This window comes from Rutidosis leptorrhynchoides, chromosome 4 (assembly GCF_046630445.1).
Source record: "Rutidosis leptorrhynchoides isolate AG116_Rl617_1_P2 chromosome 4, CSIRO_AGI_Rlap_v1, whole genome shotgun sequence".
NCBI lineage: Eukaryota > Viridiplantae > Streptophyta > Magnoliopsida > Asterales > Asteraceae > Rutidosis > Rutidosis leptorrhynchoides.
Window position 1 is genome coordinate 601,632,000 of NC_092336.1, and position 23,378 is coordinate 601,655,377.

Sequence of the window (23,378 nt, forward strand, 5' to 3'; positions counted from 1 at the left end):
ACAAATCGGAGACCTACACTTTCTACCATAAAGTGCTTCAAACGGCGCCATCTCAATGCTTGAATGGTAGCTGTTGTTGTAGGAAAATTCTGCTAACGGTAGATGTCGATCCCAACTGTTACCAAAATTAATAACACATGCTCGTAGCATGTCTTCAAGCATTTGTATCGTCCTTTCGCTCTGCCCATCAGTTTGTGGATGATAGGCAGTACTCATGTCTAGACGAGTTCCTAATGCTTGCTGTAATGTCTGCCAGAATCTTGAAATAAATCTGCCATCCCTATCAGAGATAATAGAGATTGGTATTCCATGTCTGGAGACGACTTCCTTCAAATACAGTCGTGCTAACTTCTCCATCTTTTCATCTTCTCTTATTGGCAGGAAGTGTGCTGATTTGGTGAGACAATCAACTATTACCCAAATAGTATCAAAACCACTTGCAGTCCTTGGCAATTTAGTGATGAAATCCATGGTAATGTTTTCCCATTTCCATTCCGGGATTTTGGGTTGTTGAAGTAGACCTGATGGTTTCTGATGCTCAGCTTTGACCTTAGAACACGTCAAACATTCTCCTACGTATTTAGCAACATCGGCTTTCATACCCGGCCACCAAAAATGTTTCTTAAGATCCTTGTACATCTTCCCCGTTCCAGGATGTATTGAGTATCTGGTTTTATGAGCTTCTCTAAGTACCATTTCTCTCATATCTCCAAATTTTGGTACCCAAATCCTTTCAGCCCTATACCGGGTTCTGTCTTCCCGAATATTAAGATGCTTCTCCGATCCTTTGGGTATTTCATCCTTTAAATTTCCCTCTTTTAAAACTCCTCGTTGCGCCTCCTTTATTTGAGTAGTAAGGTTATTATGAATCATTATATTCATAGATTTTACTCGAATGGGTTCTCTGTCCTTCCTGCTCAAGGCATTGGCTACCACATTTGCCTTCCCCGGGTGGTAACGAATCTCAAAGTCGTAATCATTCAATAATTCAATCCACCTACGCTGCCTCATATTCATTTGTTTCTGATTAAATATGTGTTGAAGACTTTTGTGGTCGGTATATATAATACTTTTAACCCTATATAAGTAGTGCCTCCAAGTCTTTAATGCAAAAACAACCGCGCCTAATTCCAAATCATGCGTCGTATAATTTTGTTCGTGAATCTTCAATTGTCTAGACGCATAAGCAATCACCTTCGTTCATTGCATTAATACACAACCGAGAAAAACTTTAATCAAATTTAAACTTTTAGACAATATGTATCTCATTAATAATGTATGGTAAATCACAACTATACTATTTAAATTTAATATTAATTTAATTAATACATTATTAATATTTCATCACTATTTTTAAAAGAGGGAAATTTAAAGGATGAAATACCCAAAGGATCGGAGAAGCATCTTAATATTCGGGAAGACGGAACCCGGTATAGGGCTGAAAGAATTTGGGTAGCAAAATTTGGAGATATGAGAGAAATGGTACTTAGAGAAGCTCATAACACCAGATACTCAATACATCCTGGAACGGGGAAGATGTACAAGGATCTCAAGAAACATTTTTGGTGGCCGGGTATGAAATCCGATGTTGCTAAATACGTAGGAGAATGTTTGACGTATTCTAAGGTCAAAGCTGAGCATCAGAAACCATCAGGTCTACTTCAACAACCCGAAATCCCGGAATGGAAATGGGAAAACATTACCATGGATTTCATCACTAAATTGCCAAGGACTGCAAGTGGTTTTGATACTATTTGGGTAATAGTTGATCGTCTCACCAAATCAGCACACTTCTTGCCAATAAGAGAAGATGACAAGATGGAGAAGTTAGCATGACTGTATTTGAAGGAAGTCGTCTCCAGACATGGAATACCAATCTCTATTATCTCTGATAGGGATGGCAGATTTATTTCAAGATTCTGGCAGACATTACAGCAAGCATTAGGAACTCGTCTAGACATGAGTACTGCCTATCATCCACAAACTGATGGGCAGAGTGAAAGGACGATACAAACGCTTGAAGACATGCTACGAGCATGTGTTATTAATTTCGGAAACAGTTGGGATCGACATCTACCGTTAGCAAAATTTTCCTACAACAACAGCTACCATTCAAGCATTGAGATGGCGCTGTTTGAAGCACTTTATGGTAGAAAGTGCAGGTCTCCGATTTGTTGGAGTGAAGTGGGGGATAGACAGATTACGGGTCCGGAGATAATACAAGAAACTACCGAGAAGATCATCCAAATTCAATAACGGTTGAAAACCGCTCAAAGTCGATAAAAGAGCTACGCTGACATTAAAAGAAGAGTTATAGAATTTGAAATTGGAGAGATGTTCATGCTTAAAGTTGCACCTTGGAAAGGCGTTGTTCGATTTGGTAAACGAGGGAAATTAAATCCAAGGTATATTGGACCATTCAAGATTATTGATCGTGTCGGACCAGTAGCTTACCGACTTGAGTTACCTCAACAACTCGCGGCTGTACATAACACTTTCCACGTCTCGAATTTGAAGAAATGTTTTTCTAAAGAAGATCTCACTATTCTGTTAGATGAAATCCAAATCAACGAAAAACTTCAATTTATCGAAGAACCCGTCGAAATAATGGATCGTGAGATTAAAAACTTAAGCAGAACAAGATACCAATTGTTAAGGTTCGATGGAATGCTCGTAGAGGACCCGAGTTCACCTGGGAATGAGAAGATCAGATGAAGAAGAAATACCCGCATTTATTTCCAGAAGATACGTCAACACCTCCAACTGCTTAAAATTTCGGGACAAAATTTATTTAACGGGTAGGTACTGTAGTGACCCGAACTTTTCCATGTTTATATATATATTAAATGAAATTGTTATTTACATGATTAAGTGTTTCCAACATGTTAAGCAATCAAACTTGTTAAGACTTGATTAATTGAAATAGGTTTCATATATACAATTGACCACCCAAGTTGACCGGTGATTCACGAACGTTAAAACTTGTAAAAACTATACGATGACATATATATGGTTATATATATAGTTAACATGATTTTATTATAAGTATGTATCTCATTAGGTATTTTAACAATGAGTTATATACATAAAAATGAGACTATTAATTTAAGAAACTCGAAAACGATATATATAACGATTATCGTTATAACAACGTCTTACTAGGTACATATGAATCATATTAAGATATTGATACACTTGGTTAATTATGTTAAATGATAAGTAAATATATTATTAAGTGTATTAACAATGAAATACATATGTAAAAATAAGACTACAAACTTAATGATTTCGAAACGAGACATATATGTAACGATTATTGTTGTAACGACATTTAAGTGTATATACGTCATACTAAGATATATTATATATCATAATATCATGATAATATAACAATTTCACATCTCATTTGTTATAATAAACAATGGGTTAACAACATTCAACAAGATCGTTAACCTAAAGGTTTCAAAACAACATTTACATGTAACGACTAACGATGACTTAACGACTCAGTCAAAATGTATATACATGTAGTGTTTTAATATGTATTCATACACTTTTGAAAGACTTCAAGACACTTATCAAAATACTTCTACTTAACAAAAATGCTTACACTTACATCCTCGTTCAGTTTCATCAACAATTCTACTTGTATGCACCCGTATTCGTACTCGTACAACACACAGCTTTTAGATGTATGTACTATTGGTATATACACTCCAATGATCAGCTCTTAGCAGCCCATGTGAGTCACCTAACACATGTGAGAACCATCATTTGGCAACTAGCATGAAATATCTCATAAAATTACAAAAATATGAGTAATCATTCATGACTTATTTGCATGAAAACAAAATTACATATCCTTTATATCTAATCCATACACCAATGACCAAAGACACCTACAAACACTTTCATTCTTCAATTTTCTTCATCTAATTAATCTCTCTCAAGTTCTATCTTCAAGTTCTAAGTGTTCTTCATAAATTCCAAAAGTTCTAGTTTCATAAAATCAAGAATACTTCCAAGATTGCAAGTTTACTTCCAAGTTTTCTAAATCCATTCCAAGTAATCATCTAAGATCAAGAAACCTTTGTTACTTATAGTAGGTTATCTTTCTAATACAAGGTAATAATCATATTCAAACTTTAATTCAATTTCTATAACTATAACAATCTTATTTCGAATGGAAATCTTACTTGAAATTGTTTTCGTGTCATGATTCTGCTTCAAGAACTTTCAAGCCATCCAAGGATCCTTTGAAGCTAGATCTATTTTTCTCATTTCCAGTAGGTTTATCCAAGAAACTTGAGGTAGTAATGATGTTCATAACATCATTCGATTCATACATATAAAGTTATCTTATTCGAAGGTTTAAACTTGTAATCACTAGAACATAGTTTAGTTAATTCTAAACTTGTTCGCAAATAAAAGTTAATCCTTCTAACTTGACTTTTAAAATCAACTAAACACATGTTCTATATCTATATGATATGCTAAATTAATGATTTAAAACCTGGAAACGCGAAAAACACCGTAAAACCGGATTTACGCCGTCGTAGTAACACCGCGGGCTGTTTTGGGTTAGTTAATTAAAAACTATGATAAACTTTGATTTAAAAGTTGTTATTTTGGGAAAATGATTTTTATTATGAACATGAAACTATATCCAAAAATTATGGTTAAACTCAAAGTGGAAGTATGTTTTCTAAAATAGTCATCTAGACGTCGTTCTTTCGACTGAAATGACTACCTTTACAAAAACGACTTATAACTTATTTTTCTGACTATAAACCTATACTTTTTCTGTTTAGATTCATAAAATAGAGTTCAATATGAAACCATAGCAATTTGGTTCACTCAAAACGGATTTAAAATGAAGAAGTTATGGGTAAAACAAGATTGGATAATTTTTCTCATTTTAGCTACGTGAAAATTGGTAACAAATCTATTCCAACCATAACTTAATCAACTTGTATTGTATATTATGTAATCTTGAGATACCATAGACACGTATACAATGTTTCGACCTATCATGTTGACACATCTATATATATTTCGGAACAACCATAGACACTCTATATGTGAATGTTGGAGTTAGCTATACAGGGTTGAGGTTGATTCCAAAATATATATAGTTTGAGTTATGATCAATACTGAGATACGTATACACTGGGTCGTGGATTGATTCAAGATAATATTTATTGATTTATTTCTGTACATCTAACTGTGGACAACTAGTTGTAGGTTACTAACGAGGACAGCTGACTTAATAAACTTAAAACATCAAAATATATTAAAAGTGTTGTAAATATATTTTGAACATACTTTGATATATATGTATATATTGTTATAGGTTCGTGAATCAACCAGTGGCCAAGTCTTACGTCCCGACGAAGTAAAAATCTGTGAAAGTGAGTTATAGTCCCACTTTTAAAATCTAATATTTTTAGGTTGAGAATACATGCAGGTTTTATAAATGATTTACAAAATAGACACAAGTACGTGAAACTACATTCTATGGTTGAATTATCGAAATCGAATATGCCCCTTCTTATTAAGTCTGGTAATCTAAGAATTAGGGAACAGACACCCTAATTAACGCGAATCCTAAAGATAGATCTATTGGGTCTAACAAACCCCATCCAAAGTACCGGATGCTTTAGTACTTTGAAATTTATATCATATCCGAAGGGTGTCCCGGAATGATGGGGATATTCTTATATATGCATCTTGTTAATGTCGGTTACCAGGTGTTCACCATATGAATGATTTTTATCTCTATGTATGGGATGTGTATTGAAATATGAAATCTTGTGGTCTATTGTTACGATTTGATATATATAGGTTAAACCTATAACTCACCAACATTTTTGTTGGCGTTTAAAGCATGTTTATTCTCAGGTGAATACTAAGAGCTTCCGCTGTTGCATACTAAAATAAGGACAAGATTTGGAGTCCATGTTTGTATGATATTGTGTAAAAACTGCATTCAAGAAACTGATTTCGATGTAACATATTTGTATTGTAAACCATTATGTAATGGTCGTGTGTAAACAGGATATTTTAGATTATCATTATTTGATAATCTACGTAAAGCTTTTTAAACCTTTATTTATGAAATAAAGGTTATGGTTTGTTTTAAAAATGAATGCAGTCTTTGAAAAACGTCTCATATAGAGGTAAAACCTCGCAACGAAATCAATTAATATGGAACGTTTTTAATTAATAAGAACGGGACATTTCACTAATGAGATAATAATAATATATATACACATCATGTTATAGATATATATAAAATATTTATAATGTATATACACATAGTTCTTGTTAATACTTAGTAAATTTATAATATGGTTATTATTAATACATATGTGTATACATATATATATTAAATTAATATGAGACATTTCACAAGTTGATATTATTAATATGTATACATTATAACCATATGTGTATACATATGTATTATAATATTAATATTAACCATATGGTTATATTAATATAAATATGATTATTAATACATTCGGTTATTGTATTAATACTTATTAATATTAATAATATGTTATTGTTATACATTATATAATATTAATTAAGTATACATATACCTACCCGTTAAAAAAATTTTGTCCCGAAATTTGAGTGAGATCGTCATGGCTAACAATAAATATGTTTCCTTGACGAATATGAGCTGATAAATAGAGTTTTATCATTATTGAATAATACAGATAAAATAATTCGATTATTCGAAGAGTACGAATGAAGCTGTCACAAAAGAGTGAAATGAATAAATGAAGTTTCGTTTTAACTTTTGACGTTGTCTTGGTTGAATTTAGAAAAAAATAAGGTGCATCTTATCTTTTGACGTTGTTTTGGTTGAATTCCGGAATTCAAGGGATTTAAAAGAAAATCTTGAAAATCTAAAAGATTTGATTCTTCGGCGAGTAAAGAAAATAATATTTACTAAGTATTAATATTTAAATCACCTTAAATATTTATAATGTATGGTTCGGGCATTAATATAGTTCTAACTGTTCCTAGCTAACTGTTAATTCCGTATTACATTTTATTTATCGCAATTTAATTATCACAATTTACATTCTCGCAATTTTATTTACCGTCATTTAATTTCTGTTATTTACTTTACGCACTTTATTTATCGTTATTTAATTTCTGTTATTTATTTTACGTACTTTAAATATCGGGACACGTATACAAGGTTTTGACATATCATATCGACGCATTTATATATATTATTTGGAATAACCATAGACACTCTATATGCAGTAATGAACGAGTTTTCTATACAGGGTTGAGGTTGATTCTACAATAATATATATAATTTGAGTTGTGATCGAGTCTGAGACGTATACGGGTCACGACACGTATTAATTAATTCGAAAATTATATATATTGCTAACTGTAGACTATCAATTGAGGACCACCAACATTGGACAATTAAAATGAATTAAAATATTGATTATAACATATGAAACTAAACAATTCTTCAAGTTTGCCACTTGATTTTATCTTAACCTCATTTGTATCTTGACAATTACAATCTGCGTTCAAACCTTTCACGAATCTTGGAAACACCTAAATCTAGAGGATGAACCAACCGCATTTCATCTACGAAAAGAAAGATTATGCATATAGTTATGCACATGAAAAACTCTCAGAGACTGAATAAACGTTTAACACATAGTTGTGTGAATTCCTTTAGTGTTATTATTACCCAAAGTAACTTGGTAATTCCTTTCAAAGTAGCAAATTTTGTCACAGCTCCAGCAAATCAACTTCGACTTTCCGTTCGAAACAACCTTATTATCACCTTGATTTATATGTATGCTCTTTTATTGTTACCGGGGAACCTTTTATATTTCACCATACTACCGTCAGCGTTTAATCATCTAAAAACACAATTCTCTTGAAATCACCTCAGATCGATAACCAATGATTCAGATATGGTAGTAGTAAATGTAGAGGAATCGACAATCAGTACTTTGAAAACTCACAGCATATCTACATCAACAGTTATATGTATAACATTTATCTCTCAGATTAATGATCTTCCATTCTGAAATTCTGAAAATCACCCAGTATGCGAACTAATACTCTGAATTTTTAAAAGTTGAATGAAGCAACAAAAACTGTAAACGACCTTATTCATCGAAAGTTTGATGATAAAGAATAGAATGTTGGAAAAGCTCAAAAAAAGTTGGAACTGGAAAACAGATTGAGCTAACCACGAAGGAGACCAAGAACAAATACAATGACCATACCCTATATTCAAAGAATCCAGGTAATTATGGATCTGTTGAAATCTTTAGAGAATATCTTGCTCCGAAGTCATGTTAAAATCTTGCGGAAAAATTGTTCCTTATCAACCAGTGAACTTATAAATTCCAAAATATCATCATCAATATCTTCGATATTTCTGAGGATATTTTCATAAATATTCTCGTCCGAAATTATATACCTCTTCGTGCTTCCTGTGTATCATTATAATGGAAACATTCAATAGAAAATTTAGTATCGAAAAGCAGATTATGCGAAACTATGAAGAAAGCTGTGGACAAATCACAAAGAATAAGTTTGACTTCAAAGAATCAAAATGATTCAATGTCTGCTAAGGTCTTTAGTGAAAATCTTGCTCATTACTCTAAACCCTTGCAGACAATAGTTTCTATCATCCTCTGATCTTAGATATTCCGAGATATTATCGTATCTTTCATTATAAATATCCTCCATATTTCTGGAGATATTTTTTTTATAACTTTTCTTATCTGAAATCATTAATCTTTTCGTGCTATCAGTATTACATCATATAGAAACTGTTAGTTTCTATATTCTGTAAACTTTCGAACTTAAAATATGAATGTTATTGAAGTAATGTTGGGAACTGATGCATGAGTTAGTATAATATAATGACACTTGATCAACGTGGTTATATTACGGTAAGTCATGCAGAAGTTCTAATGGAACGTGATGGTGGCAATGCTTGATCAACCTTATCTTCACCACGTACCATGTTACGTGACTCTATTTTCTACGCTGATATCTGAATATACCAAGACTCTATATGTGACATCATTTGAGTCACGTGTGGTTTCCTTCTCATCTTTGTTATATCATACTTGCACTCCGAACCATTTATTCAAAGGTATTCGTTATCAAAGAAATACGATCTCGTTTTGCCCAACTTTCATACTTAACTACAAGATGCTCGGTCTTACTATGTCAAGACGAACATTCCTATCCTCACTTGTTTCCTAAACGCAGTTTAATCGCACCAACCAAAATTTCGGGACGGAATTTTCTTTAACGGGTAGGTAATGTAATAACCTGACTTTTTCCGTTAAATACTTAACAACCATTTATTAAATTCAATGATTTTTCCATGCCATATTTTTTTTTCTATATTAAAGAACATACTACTTTTCATATGTGTTAATTTATCACTAGAAAATTTTGAAAATTAGTAATAATAAAGTTAATAATTGAAACTAATAACTTATGAAAGATATATAAATACTTTATAAATAAATATATAAAATGATAAATAAAAATATATAATAAATGGTTAAATTGAATTTCGACATCACTAGATTCGTATCTATTTCTAGTCACTATTTAGATCCAAGTTGTAAGAAATTTTGTTTAATACTTTTTAGTATTTTTTTTTATATATAACACTACGGTTAGTGAAACCAAGAAAAATACATTTTCAGACAACGAAACGCATTAATACTTATTTTAAATAATGTTTTATATAATAATTAAGTTTTAAAAAAAATCGGATTATTTAATTGGGATATTTTTAAATTAAACCCGAGAAAATTAGTTTAAACATTCATGTTTCAATAAAGGACAAATATTTATTTAATGTAAAATATTATAAATAGGTATTTTATGAAAAACACAAACCAGGTATGACGTCAAGAGTTTAAAAGGTTTCAAACAATATGGATATATATAATTTTTTTATAAATATAAAATTAACCAGTCATTGAATCATATTAAGATAAAATACATTGGATCTTAGCTAAAGGATAAAAATTTAATTATAACATGTGACTTTACAGTAATACCTATGTTTACCAAATTATTACACACGTGATATATTCATACCCGTGACTACACTGTATTATCCGTGATGACTATTATTAAGATAGATATATCCGGTGACTATACAGTTAACACCCGTGTTTTATAGCTGTGATATATATATATTAATCTATAACCCTAATTTATTCATACCCGTTCATTTTTCTTCTTCTCCTCAAGAACACCCACATTCTTCTTCACTTCTAACCTCAAATTCTCCTTCAATATTTGCTTGATCACAAAATCGTTTACATATTCGGATTCCTCTCGAAGAGCTCTACTCATCCATACTAACAATTTCTTGATTTGAGTAAGTTTTAAAAACTCCAATTTTCTAGTTTTCATATTTTTGTTACATATTAGGGTAGATATAGTGTCTAGTGCTCAAGTCCTTGTATGTATGCATGATATTGTTCGTGAATTTGATCATTTGTTGACTTGTTGATGAATCACGAATTTGAATGGTATGTTACTGATATGAATATGATATTTTCAGTTTATGAAATACTTATAAATTAAATCCTTGTGAAAAACAATTAATTTTAGGATCAAGAATCACTTGATTTCGTTTAGAATTGCTTCCGGTATGATTAATTGAAGTTTAACATGATATTACATGAAATCCGAATTGTTTTGCCATGTTTCTGGAATTTTGACTTTGTTATCTGTAAATATAAGTATGTAGATGGATTACTATTGAAAAACTATTAATTGTAGGCTCAAGAATCAATTGATTTCGTTATCGTATGCTCCCGATATGTTAAATTGAAGTTTTCATGTGATCTTGCTATGAATCCGAATTTTTCGAGATGAATGCTTTATGATTGAGTTTGTGAACTGATGTTAGATGTATAGATAATTGAAAAACACCCAAGATAGACTTAAGATTCATGTTAATCGGATATGTAAAGCCCTCGTTATGGTTAATTAAAGGTTTGTGATTTTGTTGCTTAAAAATTTATTTCGGTTTAAAAATTCGTAATTGAAACTGTGAATCTGGGAAGGTATGCTATATATTCAGGTCCGGAGAAGTATATAGTTGTATTGCTTGTGAAAAAAAAAACATTTGGTTTTCATTTAGATATTGTCCAATTCCGATAAAATAGTCAAAATCTATGGCCAAATCAAAGTTAGAATTTTATATTATTTCAAATCGGACAGAACAGTTTCATTGGGATGCGTGCGAACTGATCTCCGAATTCTGGGTTCACGGTTGCGTGCGTATCGAAAAATTAATAAGTTTAGACTCCAGAAACGCGTCATTTGGATACTTTTTGGATTTGATATGATTTTTCAAAGTTTATACATGAGTACCGAAACGATTCAGCATTACAACCTGGTACGTTTTCAGTCACAGCGAGCTTTCTATTTAGGGTTAGAGGTTGTGCTTCGGATATGTTATAGTCGACTAAATTCTGGAGATTTTGGCGCGTATTTCAAGTCAAACGGACCTGTACTTATTTTTATAAAAATTCTGGAAGTTGACTACATTATTTAAGCTAAATAATATGTGCAATTGACTTTGTTTGACCAAATGGGTTTAATGGGTCAAAATGGGTAACGGTCAGTGTAAAAAAGTCCCAAACGTCGATTTAAGTAAGTTTAAAGGTTGTGGTGTTTAAAAAAAATAAGTTGTGGCATGATTTGGTCAAAATGGGTGTTTATGACCCATTTGGGTCATACGAGTCTACTTTGACCCATATGCGAAATTTTGAGAACCAAAGGTATGTAACACATCCCGTATATTGATTTAAGTATGTTTGCAAGTTTTGATGCTTTAAAAATGAGTTTGGGTCAAATTTGGTTTAAAGAAAGTTTTATGACTCATTCGGGTCAAACGTGCATAAATTGACCCATATGCATAACTTTGGAAAACTAAAGTCAGCAACACATCTAAAATGTCATTTTTGAGCTGTGATAAAAATTTGGTTAAGTCAGGTCAGCCGGATTCAAATTTGGATCGTCAACCGAAAATTTTAGTATTTAAACAAAATTGTCAAAATGACTCTCGGACCTACTTTGAGGACTCGCAAGTTGAACTCAGTTAAGTTTAGATAAAAACTATTATTTGGTATTGAAAGTATTTGCGACAAGCTTTAAAACGATATATTATTTGTATAATTTTGTTGAGTCTAAATAGGTATAAAACAAGCGAGAAAATGGGCAATCGTTGCTGATTTTGAACACTTAACAAAAATTTTATCAGCATTTTATGTTTCGGGAGACTGTTTTCGCGAGGTCATAACTTTAAAACCGTAACTCCGTTTTTGTCAAATAAACTGTCTATAGAAAGGTGGGATGACATACTTTCCAATGTTCATAACCTAAGGTATTATATCAAATTTGGTGGGACCCGGAATCAGCTGCAAAATACTAAAAAGATACATATATGTAAATAATATAAATTTTTCTAAGTAAAAATGAATAACTTAAGTTTGACCTATGTTTGACTACTTGACCAACTTGTGTAATTTTATGCGGTTGTTGACTTGTATTAATCATGTTGATTGGGTTTGACTTGCGTTTGACTTACATTTGACTTACTTTGACTTGTGTTGACTTTTGTTGACTTTTGCTAAATTTTGCTAAATTTATGAGTCGGACTTGGGCAATAGGACTATACGAACCCTATGACCTGACCTAGCTTGTTAGACATTTATTAACCAACATATATTCTTTAGGATGAGGTCTACAGTTACTTGCATTACGAGTATTGGTTACATCTACGTGAATTGTTTATTGGGCTACAAAGGTGAGTTTCATTTGCCTTTTTACCCTTTATATTTTTGGGCTGAGAATACATGCGCAATTTTTATAAATGTTTTATGAAATAGACACAAGTAATCGAAACTACATTATATGATTGAATGATCGAAGCCGAATATGCCCCTTTTTGCTTGGTAACCTAAGAATTAGTAAACCGATCTACTAATTGACGCGAATCCTAAAGATAGATCTATTGGGCCTAACAAACCCCATCCAAAGTACCGGATGCTTTAGTACTTCGAAATTTATATCATATCCGAAGGGTGTCCCGGAATGATGGGGATATTCTTATATATGCATCTTGTTAATGTCGGTTACCAGGTGTTCACCATATGAATGATTTTTATCTCTATGTATGGGATGTGTATTGAAATATGAAATCTTGTGGTCTATTATTATGATTGGATATATATAGGTTAAACCTATAACTCACCAACATTTTTGTTGACGTTTTAAGCATGTTTATTCTCAGGTGATTATTAAGAGCTTCCGCTGTCGCATACTTAAATAAAGACGAGATTTGGAGTCCATGCTTGTATGATATTGTGTAAAAACTGCATTCAAGAAACTTATTTTGTTGTAACATATTTGTATTGTAAACCATTATGTAATGGTCGTGTGTAAACAAGATATTTTAGATTATCATTATTTGATAATCTACGTAAAGCTTTTTAAACCTTTATTGATAAAATAAAGGTTATGGTTTGTTTTAAAATGAATGCAGTCTTTGAAAAACGTCTCATATAGAGGTCAAAACCTCGCAACGAAATCAATTAATATGGAACGTTTTTAATCAATAAGAACGGGACATTTCATGATACTAACTGAAAGGACCCGTTCATATACATTATAAATGATTCACAATAGTTAATTACATCGCGAGGTATTTGACCACTATATGATACATTTTACAAACATTGCATTCGTTTTAAAAGACAAACTTTCTTTATATTGAAAATTGACAGGCATGCATACCATTTCATAATATCCACTATCCAACTATAAATTGACTTAATAATTATCTTTGATGAACTCAATGACTTGAATGCAACATTCTTCGAAATATGTCATGAAAGACTTCAAGTAATATCTTTAAAAATAAGCAAATGCACAGCGGAAGATTTCTTTAATACCTGAGAATAAATATGCTTTAAAGCATCAACCAAAAGATTGGTGAGTTCATTAATTTATCATAAACATTCATTATCATCATTTTAATAGACCACAAGATTTTCATTTCTCATAAATATACGTCCCATGCATAGAGACAAAAATAATCATTCATATGAATTGAACACCTGGTAACCGACATTCACAATATGCATATAAGAATATCCCCATCATTCAGGGATCCTCCTTCGGACATGATATAAATTTCGAAGTACTAAAGCATCCGGTACTTTGGATGGGGCTTGTTGGGCCCAATAGATCTATCTTTAGGATTCGAGTTAATTAGGGTGTCTGTTCCCTAATTCTTAGATTACCAGACTTAATAAAAAGGGGCATATTCGATTTCGATAATTCAACCATAGAATGTAGTTTCACGTACTTGTGTCTATTTTGTAAATCATTTATAAAACCTGCATGTATTCTCAGTCTCAAAAATATATATTGCAAAAGCATTTAAAAAGGGAGTAATGAAACTCACCATACAGTATTTCGTAGTAAAAATACATATAACGTCATTGAACAAGTGCAAGGTTGGCTTCGGATTCACGAACCTATATTAATTATATATATTTATATGTTGGTCAATATTTTCTAACAATTTAGGTCAAGTCGTAGTGTATCACAATCCTAATGCTCGAGACTAATATGCAAAAGTCAACAAAAGTCAATTTGACTCAAAATGATTTCTAAAAAATTTATACATGATTATTATATAGTTTAAATATAGTAGTTTTATATTTTTAAATATTTTTAAAAGATTTAATAGAGTAAATAATATAATTCATTTATTAATAAATAAAAATATACTTTTATATATCTTAAGTAGTAAAATTTATAAAGTTCATTTAATATTATAAAAATATTATGATAGATTCTATTAAGGTATTTATATTATATTTATTTGATAAAATAACCTTGATAATAATAATAAGTAAAAGTTGTATTATTTTGTAATAATGATTATTATTATTCTATTAATAAAAATATCAATATTTATATTTATTAAAAAAATATTATGATAAAATGATAATTCTAATTATGATAACTTTAATATTTACGATACTTTTAATAATAATAATAATGATAAAAAAATAAGAACGATAATTTTATCTAATCAATATCTTACAATATTTAATTTCATCATGATACTCATACACATTATTTCTTAATCGATTCATTTAATAGCTTTTAATCGTCTTTTATATCTCGTTCGTGTTAATGATAATAATAGTAATTATAATAATTAGGTGTTACTAATATTAGTTTCTAGTTATAATAATACTAATGGTCATAAATATTACGATAATATTAATGATAATACTAATTATAACTTTAACGATAATAACGATAGTAATAATAATAAAATAACAATTTTTAATGATAATACATTTTATGGATAATGATAATGATAATAATCGTAATAATAATAATAATAATAATAATAATATTAATAATAATAATAATAATATTAATAATAATAATTAGATAAAAATTAGAACGACGATAATAACGACGATAATACTAATCATTTTTAATAATAATACAAAAATTCAAGTTACTATAACTTCTAATCCGTTCATCGAAACCATTCGACATCTAAATGAAAGGTTCTTAATTTTTTGCTAGCTTTCCAATGACATGCATATCTTATACCTTATCTCAACCACATATGTAACTAATTCAGGACTCAACATACCCTATCTAACGACAATATCAAAAATACAAGTATGCATAATCCTATATACTCGAGCACTAGTCAGGGATACACTAATAATATATAAAAGTTAAGTTATGAGTGCTCACGTATCAATATTGAGATTCAATATTGCAAGAAAGGTATGTAGAAGCAACGGAGATGATAAACACTAGTTTGACCTCACGAGCATACCCATGAATAATATCAATCACCTCCATAGTTATAACCCATAATTTCCTTAGCTCTATCCAACTCGAAAACCAATTTTGAAAATAATACGCTCCTAACCTCGTCGTAGTATATTTTTATTTGTATTTCAAAGATAATAATAATAATAATAATATTAATAATAATAATAATAGTAATATGTGTTGTATGTGCGTGTGATGCGTTAGAGAAAAAAAATTATAATACGGAGGATAAGATATGAATGAATAAGTAGTAATTGTGTTTAGGTGTTGTTTTATAGCAAAAAAAAATATATATGAAATATCCATCTATCAATCCCATCGATAAAAAAAATAAAAAAAATATTTTTGTGTCTATGATTTGTCGAGCAAGGACAACAACACACATCCCCACTTGATTTAACCTCACCATCATAAAAAAAATAAAGGTGATGTATGTGTGGATCCAAGGTAGAAAAAAAATAATATAGAATAAAGAATGGATGGTGATGATGATTGAATATGAACATAAAGCAAAACCAACGTACACTTGCATCTTTTTTTTTTCACAAAAAAATATTCAGAACGTTTCGTCTACGTACCTTTCTAACAATATTGAATCTCAATATTGATACGTTCGTGAATCCGAAGCCAACCTTGCACTTGTTCAATGACGTTATATGTATTTTTACTACGAAATATTGTATGGTGAGTTTCATTATCCCCTTTTTATATACATTTTGGGCTGAGAATACATGCAAATTTTTTATTAACTATTTTACAATATTTATATGCGTGAGTTTCATTTACCTTTTTACCCGTTATATTTTTGGGCTGAGAATACATGCGCAATATTTATAAATGATTTACAAAATAGACACAAGTACGTGAAACTACATTCTATGGTTGAATTATCGAAATCGAATATGCCCCTTCTTATTAAGTCTGGTAATCTAAGAATTAGGGAACAGACACCCTAATTGACGTGAATCTTAAAGATAGATCTATTGGGCCTAACAAGCCCCATCCAAAGTACCGGATGCTTTAGTACTTCGAAATTTATATCATGTCCGAAGGAGGATCCCAGAATGATGGGGATATTCTTATATGCATATTGTGAATGTCGGTTACCAGGTGTTCAATCCATATGAATGATTATTTTTGTCTCTATGCATGGGACGTATATTTATGAGAAATGAAAATCTTGTGGTCTATTAAAATGATGATAATGAATGTTTATGATAAATTAATGAACTCACCAACCTTTTGGTTGACGCTTTAAAGCATATTTATTCTCAGGTATTAAAGAAATCTTCCGTTGTGCATTTGCTCATTTTTAAAGATATTACTTGAAGTCTTTCATGGCATATTTCGAAGAACGTTGCATTCGAGTCATTGAGTTCATCAAAGATAATTATTAAGTCAATTTATAGTTGGATAGTGGATATTATTAAATGGTATGCATGCCTGTCAATTTTCAATGTAAAGAAAGTTTGTCTTTTAAAAACGAATGCAATGTTTGTAAAATGTATCATATAGAGGTCAAATGCCTCGCGATGTAATCAACTATTGTGAATCGTTTATAATGTATATGAAGTTGCTAAATATCTCGTTCAGTTGTAAATTTTATCTCCCATCTCCTACTGTCTAACTAAAGTCAACAAAAGAAAACAAATTATGTGTTGTCAGGAGTACAATAATGTATGCATCCGTGAATTGAGATTGAAGGTAATTGATATAACACTGTATGTGATTGATATATACTGTTTTTGTTTCACTCCTTAACCAACCATTTACACTTAATATATAGATGTATAAGTAAATGTTATTTAAAGACATCTCAATATATATGTGTGTACATTCTTTAATCCTCTTGAAAAATATAACCGGTCACCACCTTCAAGCTTGCACCCATTTCGTGAACCACTTCATCACCACAATGATCACCACTTCCACCGGCGGCCACTTTTCTCTCTTTGATTGATCATCGGCCTTCAACCCACCCGTGAGCTCCCAACACACTAAACCGCCACCAATTGCATCAACACCCATGACTACTCTCTCTCCCTCTCTATCTCTCTCTTTCTTTTTCCTTCCTTCTGTAACCACCACCAACATTTTTTTTGTGTTCTTTCTTATTTTTGTCGAACACAAACCCCATCAAACCCACCTCACCACCTTCGTAAATCACCACCGTAAACCATCTTTCCCAACCGCTGTTCAGTATGATAATCCACCGTGTCTCTCTCTCTCTTCCTTTCTCTCTCTAATTCTTCTGTTTTGTCAACACAAACGCAAACCACCTGCACTCTTTTGACAACTACTGCTACGTTATTTATTTCCATCATCCAAACCATCACCTTAACCCTCGCCAAAAACTGCTGTATGAATTGTTCCTATATTTATTAAATAACGAGAAAGGCAAGACCACTTGCAAGATTTTTTTTATGTTCGAAAACTAAAACCCATTCGAATTATATACATGGTCGTGATATTATTATTTTCTACTTGATGGCCAACCAACCACTTTCCAATAACCCCACTTCAATCAATAAACTAATGCAACTTGTGGCTTTTTTTTTTTGCACGCCTACAATTATGTTTTGATCAAACCCATTTAACTCTATTATTTGTGGGTCGAGACATATATTTTTTTTTTGTTTTGTGGGCGGGACTTTCAATTGAACTAGATACTTATTGGGAGTGCTTTGTATAGAGGATGATATAGGGGGACGAATCTACTTGCTGCTAAACCATGCCTTCGGTTTCTCCGGAAATTTCCAACCAAACTTAAACTTAATCTTTATATGATTTCGACACGATAAGCAACGTCTGTAATGTTGAGTCTCAAAAATTCTGAACTGTTTTCATACATGCAATTACCCTGCAACTATTTCCGACAATTCACGAACAACTATTTGTAAATAGGTATGGATATATTTAAATAAATATATATATGATTTGAAATATAATTTATGATGTAATTGTTAGAAAATAATTATGTAAAAAAATAATAATTATTTAAAATATATCTCTATGTATAAATAAAGTTTATTAAAAATAAATATTAAATAATTGTAGTACTCGTTTGATGTTTCGATTGATATTAAGGAAGTTAAATTCAAACTATTGTAATTTTAAAATAAAAGGAAATACGAAAATGAGTTCTATAAATTTTAGGCTCACTAAAATTATATTTAGGAGCTAGTTATTAAATTTCAACACTTTTTATATTATACCCATAAATGGGAGGGACAGTTGATGTAATATTTATTTTTAAATGTATTATTAGTATTATCTTATAAATAATATTATGATTATGATTATTATTATTAATTTAATTATTATTATTGTTAGGATTATTATTACACTTATTAATTATTAATACTAAATAATTATAATAATGAATCAAATATAAACAAATTGATAGATATCAAATCTGTGAATCGTACAATCCATGTTACATCCCATTCAACTTTTACTTATTATATATATATATTTTTTTGTATTTTCCTTCTGATGGATTTGCTTGTCGACTTTAAACACTACAAAACAAACGTTGATCAATCCGTAACATAGCATAAATTCATTCACTGGTATTCAATAAAACCTACTGCCTTTATTCGATCATAAAACAGAAAAATTAAAAAAAAAAGAAAAAGAAAACCCGTTCTCTGTTCTTAATTTTTTTTAGCAAAATTTCAATTTCGAAAGAGTTATTAAAATCCATAAATGCCATCGTGTTAGGAATCAACCATTCGAACTATCTGTAAGTTTTCAGACTCTAATTCGTTCGATTAATTTCAAATTTTGAAGTCAATGTTGTTTTTTTAAAAAAGTCAACAGAATCGTTCTTGAGGAAATTCGAACTCGTTTTGATGATTCAAGTCCAATTGACAACACCACTAGTTTCTATAAACAATTTACAAACTAATTCGTGTTACAACCTTTATCTAAATCGTAACCAATTGCAAAAATCATTTTTTTTTCTTCTTTTCCAAACAACGATGGACAGTAACTTGGTTTTATATATATTTCTTTATTTTATTTTTCGATTGAGTCTAGTGATATTCAATTTAATTTTTTTTTCTTTTTCCATTTCAATTATAGAAACAATATGCGATTGTTGTGATAATAGCTGGTCGATGTATTGTACTGATGAAGAAGAAAAGAGATAGAAAAACAGATATATGGTTTAAGTAGGTTAGAATCTAATTATATTCAGAAAATCCAAACTGGAGGAATGGTTTAGTGGAAGCTGTGTTAACCGAGAGGTCCTAGGTTCAAAACTTAGCCACGACATTTATTTTCTTTTTAGTAATAAAAGGTTCCTGCTGGGCTATGTTCCATTGTGTGATTGGGCCGAGGCCCATCGTAAAATTCCTGTTGGGTGGAAGTCTTATATTGGGCCGAGATGTTTGAACATAAAGATGAAAATAGGGTTGTTAGTTTAAAAAGAAGGAAACCGATTAAAAATAGTTCATATATGATTATATTGTGTATTAAAACAAGAAAGTTAAGATGTAGGAACGGTCTGGGGAGCTTTCTACTGAACGAGAGGTTGTGGGTTCGAACCCGGGCAGTAACAGCTTTTCTTTTTGGAAGCCTATTAATCCTTTTAAGGTTCGTGAATCCGAGGCCAACCCTGCATTGTTCAGTTGTTCAATGTCGTTGTATGTATTTTTACTACAAAATACAGTATTGTGAGTTTCATTAATCCCTTTTTAAATGCTTTTGCAATATATATTTTTGGGACTGAGAATACATGCGCTGCTTTTATAAATGCTTTACGAAATAGACACAAGTAATCGAAACTACATTCTATGGTTGGATTATCTAATCGAATATGCCCTTTTTATTAAAGTCTGGTAATCTAAGAATTAGGGAACAGACACCCTAATTGACGCGAATCCTAAAGATAGATCTATCGGGCCCAACAAGCCCCATCCAAAGTACCGGATGCTTTAGTACTTCGAAATTTATATCATGTCCGAAGGAGGATCCCGGAATGATGGGGATATTCTTATATGCATATTGTTAATGTCGGTTACCAGGTGTTCAATCCATATGAATGATATTTTTGTCTCTATGTATGGGACGTATGTTTATGAGAATTGGAAATATGAACTCTTGTGGTCTATTAAAATTATGAAATGATTATTTATGCTAAACTAATGAACTCACCAACCTTTTGGTTGACACTTGAAAGCATGTTTGTTCTCAGGTACGAAAGAAATCTTCCGCTGTGCATTTGATCATTTTAAAGATATTACTTGGAGTCATTCATGACATATTTCAAAAGACGTTGCATTCGAGTCGTTGAGTTTATCAAGATCATTATTAAGTCAATTATAGTTGGATATATTATGAAATGGTATGCATGTCTGTCAACTTCAGATGTAATGAAAGATTGTCTTTTCAAAACGAATGCAATGTTTGTAAAATGTATCATATAGAGGTCAAGTACCTCGCGATACCAACTGAAATGTCCCATTCTTATTGATTAAAAACGTTCCATATTAATTGATTTCGTTGCGAGGTTTTGACCTCTATATGAGACGTTTTTCAAAGACTGCATTCATTTTTAAAACAAACCATAACCTTTATTTCATAAATAAAGGTTTAAAAAGCTTTACGTAGATTATCAAATAATGATAATCTAAAATATCCTGTTTACATACGACTATTACATAATAGTTTACAATACAAATATGTTACATCGAAATCAGTTTCTTGAATGCAGTTTTTACACAATATCATACAAACATGGACTCCAAATCTTATCCTTATTTTAGTATGCAACAGCGAAAGCTCTTAGTATTCACCTGAGAATAAACATGCTTTAAACGTCAACAAAAATGTTGGTGAGTTATAGGTTTAACCTATATATATCAAATCGTAACAATAGACCACAAGATTTCATATTTCAATACACATCCCATACATAGAGATAAAAATCATTCATATGGTGAACACCTGGTAACCGACATTAACAAGATGCATATATAAGAATATCCCCATCATTCCGAGACACCCTTCGAATATGATAGTTGTGGATCCTAATGTTATATAGGTAAAGAGGAAGCATCCGGAACGAGTCGTCAGCACTGCCACGAAGCATCTGTAATGTATGACATTTGGCCCTCCATGCTTGATTATAAGATATGCTGACACCGAACCAGTGTCCTATATCCGTACGTATATCATTTGCTTTATATTCTCGGTTCGCAGACTTGAACGAATCCACAAGCATACTACCCAACACCTTTTTAGTGGCATGTTTATTGTTTCCCATAATTACTGTGCATGAGCATGTGTGTACGTCATGCAATTTCTTTACCATAAAGTTTTCAGTGTTTCGTATTTTGTAAGCACTAATTTTCCATTCACAGTTTGGCAACACACAATTAGCGGTGTATCGAGATTTGTCTGACTTTACAGGCTTAATTTGGAAGTTTTCTTCAAGACATTTTGTAAATAGAGTGTTTATGAACTCGGCCTTGTTCAAAAAAGTTTGACAAACTTTAATTAAATCTGATACCCTATACGTGGTTGGTGTTTGTGTCGTAAATTCAGGCTCTTGCTCTTGCTGACTCAATAGAGGTGGCATATTCCAAAATAAATCTTGCTTTTCTTCTTCATATTGATCTTCTTCGTCTTCGTCTCCGTCTTTTTCTCCATCTGAATCACTAGATGCGACAACAGATATCTCAAAGGGGTGGTCTCCTTCTTTTATTTTACATACGTTTTCAACACCGTAGTTAAACATATCAAACTCTTCAGTGTTTGGAGGTGGCATTTCAGGCTCTTCCACATCTAAATTGTTATTATGAAGGTTTGGTTCATTGACTTGTGTTGGGTGAGTTTCTGGGTTTGGTTGTGGTTGGAGTGTTTCTTGGTTTCGTTGTGGTTGGTGTGTTTCTTGGTTTCGTTATTGTAGGTGTGTTTCTGGGTTTCGTTGTGGTAGATTCATTCGTACTTTCTCAACAACATAAATATCAATCGGAGCATTTACAATTGCATATTGTAAAAACTCTTGAAAGTCTTCATAATCATCCGTAATATCAAAAACATGGTTATTATAAATGTATCTCATTGAAACAGGTGAATTGGGTGGCATTTGTATTTTTTTAAGAACATTTTTTAATAATATTCTCCGATTCATTGGTTTTATAGGTGCAACGGGTAGTTTTAGACGAATTCTAAAACAATCTAGGGGTACATACGTGGGAATATTGTTAATATACTCAAAAGAACCCCCACAACATATATGAACAACAAATTTATCTTCATTAACATAATTCATAAATACTTACGTTATTGTAAAAATGCTTTAAAATGTACCTTAAGTTGCCAATAATCACTGAAATTCTTAGGGAAACAGTTGTTATGAAATGATGAATTACAAGTTCCAGGGTCATTCTTTATATAGGATCAAAATTTTATCCATAAAAATCTAGAAAATCTGATGAAAT